This window comes from Cygnus atratus, chromosome Z (genome assembly GCF_013377495.2).
Source record: "Cygnus atratus isolate AKBS03 ecotype Queensland, Australia chromosome Z, CAtr_DNAZoo_HiC_assembly, whole genome shotgun sequence".
NCBI classification, from domain to species: Eukaryota; Metazoa; Chordata; class Aves; order Anseriformes; family Anatidae; genus Cygnus; species Cygnus atratus.
In genome coordinates, this window is record NC_066396.1 from 71,260,810 (window position 1) to 71,275,559 (window position 14,750).

The following is a 14,750-nucleotide window of genomic DNA, read 5'->3' on the forward strand; positions in this document are numbered from 1 at the left end:
ATTTATCTCTTGGCAGTTTAACTGGTGTGGTAAATACCTGAATGCACGCTCAATGGATGCCTAGAAACATACAGCATCCCTGACATTATTACACAGTTTCCTCTGAATGCAGAAAGGTCTTCTATGTTTCTATAATGCTGTATTGCAGTACTGTGTGTTGTAGTATTGGTGTACTGTCAGTGCCCAGTTGGCTCTGGCATATTTTTAAGACTAGCATTTACATGGTGTGAAGTTATGGTAATCAGCATGCTTGCTATGGGAAGAATAGGCTATAATTTTCTGGTAATGGTCAGCTGTTCTTAAATGATAGAAATATCATACTGCATGAGGTCACAAAGCAATTTAAGAACTTAAATAAAGGGGAGTTGTTTTAAGAGCATAAACATGTTCTATACAGAGTACCACCAGAATAGACAGTTTTAGCTCATTAACTTAAATATCGCAGGGAGACTAAGCTTCATAAACTAGTACAATAACAGTCCTTCAGCAAATAAAGCTCCCTGCTCGTATAAATAAGTGTGTATAGCATATAGAGGCAGGATCCTGTCCTGTTGAACAGAAGCTGACAGCTGAGCAGTTTGGCTGGAGAGGACTCAAGAAACCACAGCCACCCCCTGTTGGTTCCCATAAACATGTGGAGCCACAGCAGAGACAGATCTGTGAGGAGAACTGGGATATGCCTCCAGAGTTCTTCTATGTAATGCAATGTTTTGCAATTCTTTCTAAAGAAATGGAGTTTTTCACTCAGGAAAGCATTTTTTCCTCTTTTTTTTTCTACCACGAATGGTGGTAATAGCCTTTTGTCATCTGTTTTGATAATACTATGAGGATAAATGAAACTCATCAGTAATTGCCAATGGTTTGTCCTTCTGTACCACCTCTTCAGCCTTGTTATCTATATACGGCTCTTCAGTGGGATAGTTGCTTTGTTGAGTTACATCAGAGAGTTACAGAGGTTTTTTGGACGTGATATCTTAAGCAAGACTTTTGGATACTCAGCTAACTGTGAGATATTTGAGTACAGCTTTAGTAGCCCAGTCTCCAAACTCAGGTTTCTTGTCCCACATATTGCCTTGGACTTGAGCAGAAACAATTTCACACACTGTTCACAATACAAACACCTCAGTTCTTTTACAGGATACCAGTGCCAGGAAATACGGTCTCCGTTTCTGTCCTTCCTGTGTCCCAATTTACAGAGAACACATTGAAAATTAAGTGCCAGTGCACCAAGGTGACTTACGAGACCAGTTTACTACACAGCAAAGCTCGTAAGTATACCTTCAGGACGAGGTTGCAGGTTGTTTGCATTTGGTGTTTACCCAGCAAACTGTCTGTCAGTGCCTATTCACAGTAAAATGATTCGAATTAACAAATCCTGAAAATACATTCTTAGCTAGAAGGATGGTCATATGGTAATTTAAGTGAAGGATGTGGCACTACTTTCCCATGTTGGATAGTTTACAACCTAAATAGCCTTCGGTTACATATGCATCCTTAATTTTAAGCAGAATTCAGTGGGGTGCCTATATGTTTACATGTCTGTTGAAATTAGAACAAGAAATAGAAAATATCTCTTGGAGACTTGTTTCCCATGGATTGGAAAAACAAATACAAGAAGAAAAAGAAAAGAAAAGAAAAGAAAAGAAAAGAAAAGAAAAGAAAAGAAAAGAAAAGAAAAGAAAAGAAAAGAAAAGAAAAGAAAAGAAAAGAAAAGAAAAGAAAAGAAAAGAAAAGAAAAGAAAAGAAAAGAAAAGAGAAAGGAAAGGAAAGGAAAGGAAAGGAAAGGAAAGGAAAGGAAAGGAAAGGAAAGGAAAGGAAAGGAAAGGAAAGGAAAGGAAAAGAAAAGAAAAGAAAAGAAAAGAAAAGAAAAGAAAAGAAAAGAAAAGAAAAGAAAAGAAAAGAAAAGAAAAGAAAAGAAAAGAAAAGAAAAGAAAAGAAAAGAAAAGAAAAGAAAAGAAAAGAAAAGAAAAGAAAAAAGAAAAAAAGAAAAGAAAAGAAGAAAAGGTATCTGTTTCTTTATTGCTGACTGGTTTGGTGGTGGGCAACTGTACGAAATCATCTGCCCCACCTGGGACCTGTCCAGACATTCCTCATGAAACAAGCTGCAAAGATGGCTTAGGGGAAAAGACAGTAGACTCTGCAGCTGGTCCTGACGGGAAGGAAGTCCCTGCACCCCCTTGGAAGCAGCCCCATGCAGCTGGTGAAGAAACCGTCTGGCCAGGGGCTATGCCTTGGTTTTGTCACAGTGAAGAAACCGTCCCAGAAAGGACCAGGATTTGGTACAAAAGATCAATGGAGAAAATCCAGCTTCTGTGCGAGCAGTGGCAACTGAGTCCAGGTATGTTTTTAAAACACAGCGCATGCACAGAGAACCCATCCATCAACACCTCACCAAGGTGGATCAGCTCTTCAGTAAAAGCCCCCTCACTGCTCTTTCGCTGGCATGGAAATCAGCAAAACTGCAGCAGCTGACAGCAGCTGAAGCTCCAAATGTCTGAGCATTTTCTTGGGATTTGACCTGCCAGATGTCTTACTTCACACTTGGGGTTCACTGCTACTGTATGCTGCCATTGCATAAGAAATTGGGTACTACCAGCATGGGCTCTGGTTTCGCTCTTGCTGCAGGATCCTAGGATAAAAAGTTTCTTTTTGGGTTGTTGGGGTTGCAGGGTCGGGGGAAACCACAGCCCATGGCATATGGGCCCAATGGCTTTTTGGAGCGCTGTATTGTTGATCACTCCACCGTTGCACAACTATACAAGTGGAGACATGCAGGAGAGGGAACCTGCTTCTCTGTCCTATAGAAAATTCTCTGGGTTGAAGAGGATTTAATAAGTCTTTGCAGACAGTGCTCTTTTACCACGAACCTTCCTTTTAGTGCATGAAACATACACCCAGGACCCATTAAAAGCTGTTCATGTACTCTTAATCCAATAGCTACGTAGGATCATTAAGCCAAGGCACTCCAAAGCTTTACGACCTTTTAATTTTGAAAAAGCTACAGAACATATGCTCAGTGAATGAATCTTTTAAAAAATTAGTATCTTGGTTTTTTATTTTTTTTCAAAAGGGGGGCAAATGTGTTATATTTGTTTCTTTCTGTGGCTTTTATTAAAACAGACAAAAAAAAAAAAGGTTTTCAATAATAACTGAGAGGAGACAATGAAGAATGGTGACCTCTTGCTCTTAGGGCAAGACCCTATAGGTCATGTTGCAGTGAATTTTTACAGCTGTGTCAGCCTCATAAACCCTATAGAAATAGAAGTTTATAATAGAAATGCTGACGCCACCTTAACTCTAATGGCAGGCACGTACTGCTATAATTTTCTTTGCTAGTTAATCTCCTGGTACAGTAACCTGTGCTGCCCTGGGAAACTTTAAATCTCTTGGAGAAAGGGGAGTGATGGGAGTGCGGGGGAGCATTATCTCTTGTGGTTATAGAAAGAGCACAGTAAACTGAATTAATGTTGGGAGTGATTTCATGAGTTCCTTACAGCATGTTAAACCGACTGCTTTCATGAGCTAAGACACGTGGTTGTAGCATGCCTCCATCGGTGCCTTCTACTCCTGCATTTTATCGAGTTATTTCATTACACAGGCAGGCACAGATGCAGCTCTTTCACCCTCCCCCTGCTAATTTTTGTTCCTGTCATGTATCTCTTAGGCGACAAGGTCACCCAAGTGGCTTGCCACTCTTGATGCATAGCATTGGTTTCTGACTGACTCAGTGCCTTGTTCTTCTTCCTTGCAGGTCCTCACCATGAGTCCACAATGCTCTTTGTTGAATGTTTGAAATGTGCTTTCACATCTCTGGGCTGCAGTGAGAGCAGTGCCTCCTGCAGCTGCCATGCCTCAGCCTGGGAGCAGTGCCTCTTTCACCCATAAAATAAGGTTTGCTGCAATACCCATGCACCCCTCTCCTCAGATTTTGAGGCACATCCTGCCCACCCATAGGCACCATGGCCATCGTGCCTCTGACTGCAATCTGGGGTGCTGAAGAAGGAGTTAAGCATCTGAGGGAAGGCATGGCTTACTTCCCTGCATCAGTAAGGTTTAATAAGATTTGGGGAGTTAGGGTGAAGGCTTTTCTCATCTCCTTTTCTGTGTTTGCCTGCTGACAGCATCTCTTCAGACAGCCGTGTCTCTTTTTCTTGGTGTTTCCTCTCATTGCAAGCTTTTCTTTTCCCATTCCTCCCATTCTTCACTCTCTGTTTCTGTGCACCCCTTTTTGCCACACTTCCCCTGGTGGACGTCTGCTGTCACAATGTACTCATTTTTCCCCTTCCACTCCTTGTGAGAGGGTCAAAGATTAACTGTGGCGTCCGACCTGCATCTGCAGTCCAGGGTTCTGTGTTCCAATTCCCTTGATCTTCATGGTGTGCAAGTGGACGGTGCATTGCACTGTGCAAAGCTAGGACAAGGGTGAGAAAGCTGGGTTTGGAGACACTGGCACTTCTGTAATCCTGCCTGGGAGATGAGATATGGAGGTAGGACTGCACTAGGTAAATCCAAGGCACTTTCACAGGCTTAGTGTGTCTTCGTAGTGAACTCTGATGTGTATTTTTTTGGCTGGAAGTGGCCTTATTTGCATGCTGGGGAATCACCCATGGACACACAACCATATGGCTGCTTTCTGTTTACACTGCATTGCATGCAAAATCCATCCAACACGTGGAGTGTTTTCCTGCATGCAGATTCATTTCTGCAACACACCAGAGGAAACGGCTATAATGGACACCTGCTCATCTGTAAAGAGGTCAGGATTCTGAAAGATATATCAGGGCTTCAGCTGGCCTACCAACGAGTCCTGATTAATGAGGAGTCTCAGATAAAAGCAGCTAAACCTCACAGAGAGTCCTTGCTGAATGCTTATCTGCAGCAGCTAGAATTTAGTTAAAGCAATATTGTCATCATGCTTCCGCAGAGAAGTTCAGGGTTTGAGGGGGGTTTTTGTGGTGATTATTTCCTGCGTTGTTCCACAAAACATAAATCTGTTCAGTTTCCTTCTTACTTCATCAAGGCAAAGCCCCAGGCTTTCTTGAGCAATAGGTCAGCAAGGATTGGTACAGGTTCTCATATGAACAGGAATAATCTCAGGGCTTTCTTGTACCTCCCTAAGGTAAACGTCTCCAGACTGAGGGAACTAGGCATGGTTGTTGTTGTGTGTCGTGCTCTTTGAACCAGGTTTTCTTCATTTTCTTCCCAGGAATGATTCACATAGAAAAAAAAAAATGTTCTTATTGCAGAGGGAAATCTGTGCTGTGCTCAGTCACAGAAAAGACTTGTTCCTCCCAGCATAAACTACTACTGTCTAATGCAAACTGGCAGAATCATACTCAGTTTGTAAGTAGTTCTCATTCTCATTTTTTCCCTCCCTCTTTTCTGTTCATCCCTATTAAAGGAAAAAAAAAGAGAAACGGGGGGGGGGGGGTGGGGAGGGAAGGGAAAGAAAAAGGTTTGCATTCACCTTTAAATTCTGCATCTGCAGTGTTTGTGTGGGTGCCAGCCCATCCTCCACACCACATTCATAGGATCTCTACAGCACGAAGTGCCCGAACCCAACCTAAAGGGATGCTCTGCCCCACGACTCCATTGCCCAGCAAGGTGCTCCCATCAGGACATGATGCTCACACAGGATCTCCGTCGTGGTTCTCCTCCTGCTCTTGAGCACTCCAAAAGTTTGTCTCTGTGGCAAAGGCACAAAGGCAGGGCTCCAACAGAAAAGAGGGTGTAGTGGGTAGCAGCCAAATTACCAGAAACTGTCTTTTCAGGGAAAAGAATGAAATCAGGAATAAAATGGGCTCCTACACTATATAAGCAAGGCTGCTGACCACCTCTTAATTATCCCTTTCAGTGAATTCTGGGGTTAATTACACATTTAACAAGAGCAGTGCAAGACTCCAAATATTTTTCACCCTCATGAAATTCTTGCATCAAAGTGTTGCTCCTGAAGAATTAGGTGGCAACTTAAAGAATTTTACTGCTGATGGAAACAGTCCCTTCTCATCAAAATGCATTAGCCATGCAGCAGTAAAGGTCTTTGGGCAGCTGGCCTTTGGTGTTTTTAACAGGCTGGTAGTCAGCTTTGAGCTCAAGCTGGTATTTGTAAAGTTCTGGAAACAAGAGGAGGCACTGCTGTTTATCATTGTGGGTCTCTGGTCTCCCCACTAGCTGCCTTTCTTCTGTGTCCCTTGCCACTGCTGCTAAGGTACAGAGCATGCTAGCCTCCTCGCTCAAAAGTATGTCCCTGCTTGCTGGCTTCAAAAGTGAGAAAGAAAAAATATGATTTATTTACAGTACTGACTGAAAGCCAGAGGCTCAACCCCTGCTACAAGCTGTTGGATTTTTATCTTGAAATTCAGGTGTGGCTGGTCCCCTCTGGAGCAGAAGGACAACAGGACACACAGAGAAGACAACAGATCCTCAAAAAGCAGCAGCACTGCTCCACACTGCTGGCATTTTTAGGGAGAGTGCATGCCCTGTCCCCTGTCTTTAATAATTCATCACCAGGTACGTCTGAACCAACTGACAGGCAATAGGCACAGCTTCAGAGGGCAAACCCAGGTGGTATTCTGTTACCTCTGCAAGCCCCAGCCCTGGGACTGGACAACACTATTTTTTACCCACGTATTTACCTGCAGTGGCCAGGATTCACATGTACAAGATTTCCTATAGCACTTCATTGTCTCTTGTGTTTTGGGGGTATGGCAAAAAGGCATGTGGCAGGAAGCATCTGGCAAGAGCACATTAGAGCTCACAAAACCCTGCCTGGTACCAGTGCCCAAAGGAAACTGTTTTTCTCTGGCATTTGTGGAATAAGACAAGTCTACCCTTGGCATCTGCCCCTTCTGCAGTGTTTCAGCTGTGAAATGGAGGATTTCCTGCAGCACGATAAGAAAAGTGCTCCGCTTTTCATCTCCTGTGACTGGGGAGATGGTATTTATTATGCACGGGGTCATTCTTTATTTGGGGTGAGGGATGAGGGTCTGAATTTTTAATTTCTTCATCTATTTTTGATCCCTTATGGACTAAAAGGGGTCTTACTTGATCATTTTCCCATTACCTCCAGTGAGCCTGCAGTCTCCCAGAAGATGCCCTACCTCCCACTGGGGCTTCCTGCACCCCTAAGGGGGCAAAGGCCATAAATCTTCATCATGCTTGTAATGGGTACACTCAAAAAAGCCACCTTTTTCCTGAAAAAATCAATTTCGCTTCCACACAGACATATTATTCACAAGTATCTTTTGCAGTATTGGGTGGGAATATGGATATAACCAGGTCCATTCCAGGTTTTCCTTTGACTGGACGGGAGTACAAGCTTCAGCATTGTCACACATTCCTATATGGGATTCAGAAGGAAAACCAAGGGGTAAATACCCGACACGTGGCAAGGATTATAGGTGCAAGAGACTGGGTGCTGACAGCAGTTTCTAGTGGATGTCATGACAACGTTGAATCATGTAGTATGTGCTTCCACAGCACCTGATGAAGCAGAAGTGTTAAGTACCTTGTAAGATCAAGCCCAAAAGGAGTATCACTATTCACGGACCCCAGATCACTTATTCAGCTGGGCTGTGAGCACCAGCATGATGCTCTCTACATATCACGACCAAGCCTCTGCACTCCCTGATGAAAACTTCTGGCCTTAATGCTGTGGATTATGCTGGTGTGGCTGCTAACACAATGGGACCAGCCAGGACTGCATGTATGTGTTGGGGAAGAGGGCTGCAGGAAAGATTTAAAAAGAAGAAATGCACTTTGCAATTTGGAAAGCTGTTGTTACAATGACATGGTCCCACTGCTAGTGGTGCTCTGCAGTCTGAATATATTCCTCCACAATCAGATTTTAGGGCAGAAGGAGATGCCTGAGTTAAATGTATGGCATAATAACGTTCCACACAAAGGAAAAGGGTGAACTGGAAGGGAAGGGGAGAAGGGAACCTGACACATTCAAGTTGTGTCACAAACAAGCTTGGGAATGACTGAAACAAAAGCAGGAACATTGCTCACCTGCCTGCAGTCTGAAGGATGCCGTGCTGTACACGTGTCCAAGACCAGCTGCTGGCATGCCAACTTTGGTGCAAATCCTCTGATGCATTTAAAGGCCAAAAAACTGTGATTTTTATACATTTGCCAAAAATGAATATCTGATATGAAATTATTGTTGTGCACTTGACGTTTTAAATGTATTATCCGATTAAAAAGCAGTAACATCTGCTCCCCTGCACTAAACTTCCTGTAAGTAAAAATGCACAAGCCCTGGAGATTCAGCATTACGTGAAATAGATTCATTTAATATAATTGAACATAATTGTGCATGTAATGTTTTAACGTAATATTATTCAGCAGATGTGCAAATAATAGCTAGGTTACTTGCCACCAGCCATATGTTGGTGACACGATGGCGCAAGCACCATAATACTCATCAAGACAAGTTCATTAGTCTGAGCGACTGGACCAGGGCATTGGAACTGAGATGTGGTGGTGCCCTGGGGACACCAACGTGTGCTTTGAGGAAACACCAACACCAGATACCAGGTAGTAAAATTTCTTGCCCTCTGTTGGAAAGAGAGCCTGAGCATTACTTTTAAATATGCAGCTAATATTTTCACTGAAGTAGATGTTTAAGATGAGGAACCCAAGATGAGTTTATTGCGTAAAATAGGAACAATAAAGCCAATGCTTGTTTGTCTGATGACTGATAACCTACTTAGACACAAAATTCAGCTTTCATTTATCAAAATTTTGGTCCAAAGCATAATTCAGACATGCTTCTATTTTAAAGAAACTTCCTGTATTTAGGACTCTGAAAAATAAATAAATAAAATAAAATAAAATAAAATAAAATAAAAAACAGCATTCCTGTTTAGTTTTAGGGAGAGGAGAAGAGAAGGGAGGAGAAGGAAGGGGAGGGGAGGAGAGAGGAGGGAAGGAGAGGGGAAGGGAAGGGAAGGGAAGGGAAGGGAAGGGAAGGGAAGGGAAGGGAAGGGAAGGGAAGGGAAGGGAAGGGAAGGGAAGGGAAGGGAAGGGAAGGGAAGGGAAGGGAAGGGAAGGGAAGGGAAGGGAAGGGAAGGGAAGGGAAGGGAAGGGAAGGGAAGGGAAGGGAAGGGAAGGGAAGGGATACTCCCAACATTTGACCTAGCTTATTCTTGTTCTCTTTGGCCAAACATAAAGAAATTAAGTATTCCTGTATATTCAGAAACAAATAAAATTAGGCCCATGGTCTTTCAGTAGAAATTGGGTGCTGCTGCATTTTTAAGTGTCTAAATAGCTTTAAAGCTGGCCTCCTAACAGTCTAGTGTTTAAACTCTGTTCTTGGAATTCTGAGCTCACTAAGATATTTATTCTGGTAGATTATGCTTCCCTAAGGACTGGGCTTCCTCCTTTTGTCCTGTTTAAAGAGAAGACACCCCGGACTTAACAGTAAGTGACATAAAAATGTGAAATCAAGCTGTGTATTTGTATGGTGGACTGTCTCAAATACTTTATACAATAAAGGAGAATATTGACTGCTGTTAGGGAGGGGCTACGCATGGTGTGTGTTTGAGCTGGTATGCCAAGAGCAGCAGTCCAGCAGTCCCCACCATCAGATTTCCATGGCTGCTAAGCCTATCATTTGTGAGAGTGTGAAAAGGTTTAAAAGTGATACTTGAAAATGGCCAGGTGGGTAACAGAGTAATAAGGGGGGGGGGGGGGGGGGGGGGTTGGATCGGAACAGACACAACACAACAGAATTAACAAAATTGTTCCTTACAGACACTTAATGAAGTTGTGCTGACTAGTTGCTCTTGCTCGGCAATTTCTAAAGGTCTGGAGAGTGAGCCGAGAGGTAAGGATTGCTGGGTGTTCACAACAGGAACAGAATATCCTCTCCAATGAAATGCCATCCTCAGCACAATCGCCATATTAATTATTATAACAAGTACTTGTAAGCCGAAGTCACCCTCACTATGGCTGAAAAAAAAAAAAAAAAAAAAAAAAAAGCAGCTAAGCCCAGGAAATGTCAGTTCATTTAGAGCTGCTGCCCAAACCCAGACATCTGCAGAAGAGCACTTCTTCAGCAACTCGATTCTCTTCATCCAGTTAAAGATCATTGCTTTGCCACTTCTGAGGGCTTATGAAGGTCTTGCTTTTTTAAGTTGTGATGTGTTCAAAGAGGTCCATCAAGCCAATATCAATGAGTGTGATATGGGAATGTGACAGCTGCACTACCAAATGCCTTTGCTCCTCTTCTTTCATCTGATTATTCTGCTAAGAATGATTTAAGCCTGAATTTAAAATAATGCAAGCTTTTGGAGCAGGGATTGATTTGAACTTGGTGTTAACAGTGGGTTCAAATGCTTACTAGGATGCAGCAAAGAATTTGTGTGTGTGCATCAAATACTTCAGCACCGAGTGCTGTAGTCAGTGGATTTGCATATGTTTTTCAAATGAAATAATACAGCTCGAGACCAGAAGGATTCATTACGTTTATCTAGTTTAATCTCACGATTATCATCAGCCATGAAATACTGCCCAGACATTTTTAGCATCAAGGAGTCAGTTTAAACTGTAGATGGATATCAATTCTATCTCCTAAATCTTCTCTCATTATTTTAATAGTGGGAAAGAAAAGATGAGCCGAGTGATCTTTTAGTGCTAAATTTAAAACAGTTCTATCATTCAATTTCCTTTTCCATAGCAGATATTATCTGAGACATGTCTGAACACTCAGTCTGGATCTGTATGTTCCTCGTTGTGGGGGTATTCATGGACAGGGTATCTACCTCAGGGATTCTGTAAAATTGGATACCTGTCTCTCAAATGGGCTCACATTTGCAAAAACTGGAATCACAGAGGGACCCTGCAGACCAGCACACGGTGTGAGCCTTCATTGCCACTGTTCTGCTTCCTGGGCAGGAAGAGAAGACTTTATCACACCTACCTCTAGTCTGAACCCAGGATCACTGCTGGAGAACAAGACACTGGTCATTTCGTTGAATTTGCCCTGTCATAGACCCTGGGCAGGTTGTCATGCCTGGAGAACGTGGGATTATCTCATTCTTGGAAAAGTCCTGCAACAACATGCTGCAACAATCTTCCCCGCCAGAACTGTACCCACTGTTAGGCTTGTCTTCTTTCTGAGCCTACTGGTGGTTGCATGTTTACAGATGCCAAATTTTTTCCATTGTATTCAACAGGTCACAGCTTTTCCAGGCAGGCAACATGTGAGACTTCCAGTCCTTTGCTTTTGTAGAAATGACTCAATTTATCTTAATGTCCTAAGTCCAATAATGCATACAGAACCTGTTTTATACACAGGGGTCTATCTCCTTTAGCTCTTTAAATACTGTTCACAGCACCAGAGTAGATGCTTCTTTGACCCTAAGGTCTTCTGTTCCCTCACACAGACTGGATTGAGCCATCTTTGCAAGTCTCCTATATATCCTCTGAGTTTCTACCCTGACTACCCATTTGAGCAGGCAAATGAGTAATTCTCATTTAATTTCCAAGCATTTGATTTTCACTTACCCATAAGATGGTAATTGTTGGCAGTACAGGTCTTGTTAAGCACATAAACCTTAATGCATCACATCCTATATCATTTTTTTTTACATTAGCATAAAAGTTGAAATTAAAAAGCACTCATGATTAGGAATTGATTGTATGTAATCTTGTTCTCACTGCATATTTATGTATAATCACGGAGGGATGGGCATACAGATAAATGCACTAGGCTGCTTGCTGATGAGGAAGTGTTAAACATGCCTCTTTCCCCGTGAAATATCTCTGTTGTTAGTTCAGAGTGACTGTTCTGTTTTATCCCGAAAAGCACCTACTGGTGCTTTTTTTTTTACTGGACTGGTAAAGTTATGTTGGTTTTGAAGTATGTTGGTTTTAAGTATGGTTTTACTTTTTTTTTTTTTACTGGACTGGTAAAGTTATGAGACTTTCTGTGCATCCATTGTAGTACCTGGGGATTCTTGTGTTTGGAAGGCACAATATAAATGTAAGATATTATTATTATTACTCCTGCTAATAATAATAATTCAACCCCAGAATAATGTTTATGGTCAAGTTATTATAATCCCCTAAACAAATGGGTTTATGCAGCAGTAGAACTGCTGACACAAGCCTCCTGTAACAAGACAATGCCAGGAAGCATTACTATAATTCAAGTAAGGGCCAGTCAAAATGATGCAGCCATTGTGTTGATGTGTTGTATATGGTTGTGAGTATTGGTGCCAGCTGTGTCATAAACCACTTCCTGGAAATAATAACCTTGACAGATAATGGAAGTGAATCAGCATTTTCTCCTTAATCAGAATGTTTTGTAAGCCTGACCATACAGTCCCAATATTCAGTAAGTAATATTTTCAGCTCCCTCCCCCTCAAAAGAAAAGAAAAGTTTCGGTGATGTAATGTCCTCTATTTAATAAAGTTGGCAAGCTTTATTTTCTCGCACTTTCTGAAGTTTCTCATGCAATATCTCTTAGCTGAGAGAAAATTATGCAGGGAGTAGCAGTTTCCTCTTACCAGCCCTGACTGCTGCATGACTGCAGTGCTGGAAAGCTGGTCTGGAGCTGAAGTCCCAAGGTGCAAATGCAGCAGGGACTTGAAGCAGGCTCCCCACCTTAGCTCATTTCATTTCGGGGGGCTCGTGGGAGCAGGGGGTGGTTCAATGTACATGCGAGTTACACACGCCTGCTGGCTGACAGAAGAAAGGACTTGATTTGGCAATGCTATGAAAGCTTTTAAGCTCTCTCAAAAAAATGCAACGCATCCAAACAGATAATAGATATCCTCAGTTGAAGTTCAATGATTAGGAAGTGGAGCGTGTTATTATCTGGCAATTAAACTCAGTTGCTGGAAGGTTTGGAAATAGATGTCTTGAGTGAAAATCCATCCTGTTTCTCCCTAGATCAAAACTTGGCCTTGCCTGCATAGACAAAGCTATATGCATTACACTTCCTGGCCTCCTCACAGTCTTAGTTTAGTTGTTTTTCTTCAGTATTTTTTTTGGCTTACAAAAAATCATGTTTCATAAGTAAGGCCATTCTGGAAAATAATTATAACCCAGTTTTCATTACATCATCTCAATAAGCTTTAGGTTTTTGCTTTAGATTTTTGCTTTGTCTGGAAATCTTCATTTCTCTCTTCCTTTTCAAAACCAAGAATGCCTCACAGGGTTAAAGGTACACATCCATACATTTACCAAAATTTTGGAAGCAAACAGAAATAAGTTCTTCTTCTATTAAGTTCTTTAGCAACGTGAACTTTCCTGACAATTTATGCAGAAGTCTTTCATTAAAAAGACAAATTATTTTTACTTTTAGCATATATTTCTTCCTTTTTTTTCACAACAACCCTATCAAGTATATTTTTATATATATAGTATATCCTAAGCCTCCCTAGTGTTGTGAAGTTATACTGGTTTCTGTACACAGGCAAAAAAATAATAATAAAATAAAAAATAATGCTTTAATTAGAGCTAGGGAACACACAATTAATTTAGCCTCTAGCATGTATTAGCATTTGCCACAACAGCTAGTTTTCAAAATGCAATGTCTAGCTGAGAGGCAGTAGCAGCTTTCCATAGACAGAACAACTCTGGACTTTCAGACTCAGAAGTCATTCTTGGTTTTAGTACAAGGGCACTGTACAGGTCTATTAATAAGATAGGAGTTTCCTATTATCATATCTCCACCATTATGAAGTGAAAGAAAAGGAATAGTTATTTGAGCCAGCAACATTCAGAGTATTGCAGGTCTGTCACATAGGGCGTGCCTTTTAAAGAGCTGTGGCATGAGTCACTGGTACAGAGAAGACAGCTGTACCAATGAAGGCTGCAAGATTATTGCTTCTTGGCTAGGATGTCCTGTCAAAAAAGAAGCATGATATGAGGTTTTCCATGCAGAATTTATGAGAAGGCCTTTCATCAGAAATTTGAAGTTTGTAGTTAGAAAAGTTTACATAGTAGGTGGCTGACAAGGAATACTTCATCAATACACACAAAAGAGAGTTCTAGATTTAAATATTATCAGGCCACTTCATAATAAATACAATCCCCAAAAATAACGCTTAAAAACTGAGATGGTGGGAAAAGCCAAAACTGAACTGTGTGTATTTTTATTCTCATTGGTAGTCTGCATGTGAGCAAGAGGCAGCTGTGGTGCAACTTCATGTACCAGTTACAGAAAGAGTAGGACTAGCACCCACTGGGACACAGGACGTGGGAAAGATTTGCAAGTGAGTTTTGTAGAGCCTTACAAACCTAGGGTGTGCATATACGTGCAGATGCATTTGTAGGACTAACTCATTGCACTGACTTCAAGACAAGTTAAAATGAGATTAAAGACTTAAGACTGAGAAAATGGTGTGATCACAGGTTTTCTCATCTTTGCTTTTATTCAGAGCTTTTATTGCCCGCTAATGTAGCAAAGTAAAGAGGCTCATTTGTTAGAACAATAAGAGATGTAGTTGTTTTTTTCTTTTAAATCTTACACACAAACCACCACCAATAAAACTTACTTGCCCTTACTTTCCAAACAGAATATGGATTGGTTATTTGTGCCTACACTTCAAATTTCTCCTCCCACAATCTTTTTTTAATGGAAGTGAAGGTAGAAAAACTGCCAAATAAGCTGTGTTGTCCTCCCCTTAGTTTGCTGTAAGTGCAAAGCCATTATAGTTTTCCTATTATCTCAGCAATATGTTGCCTTTCTGTTCCTTGTAAAAGCTGTGTATTTGACTTACACTGTGGGAGAGAA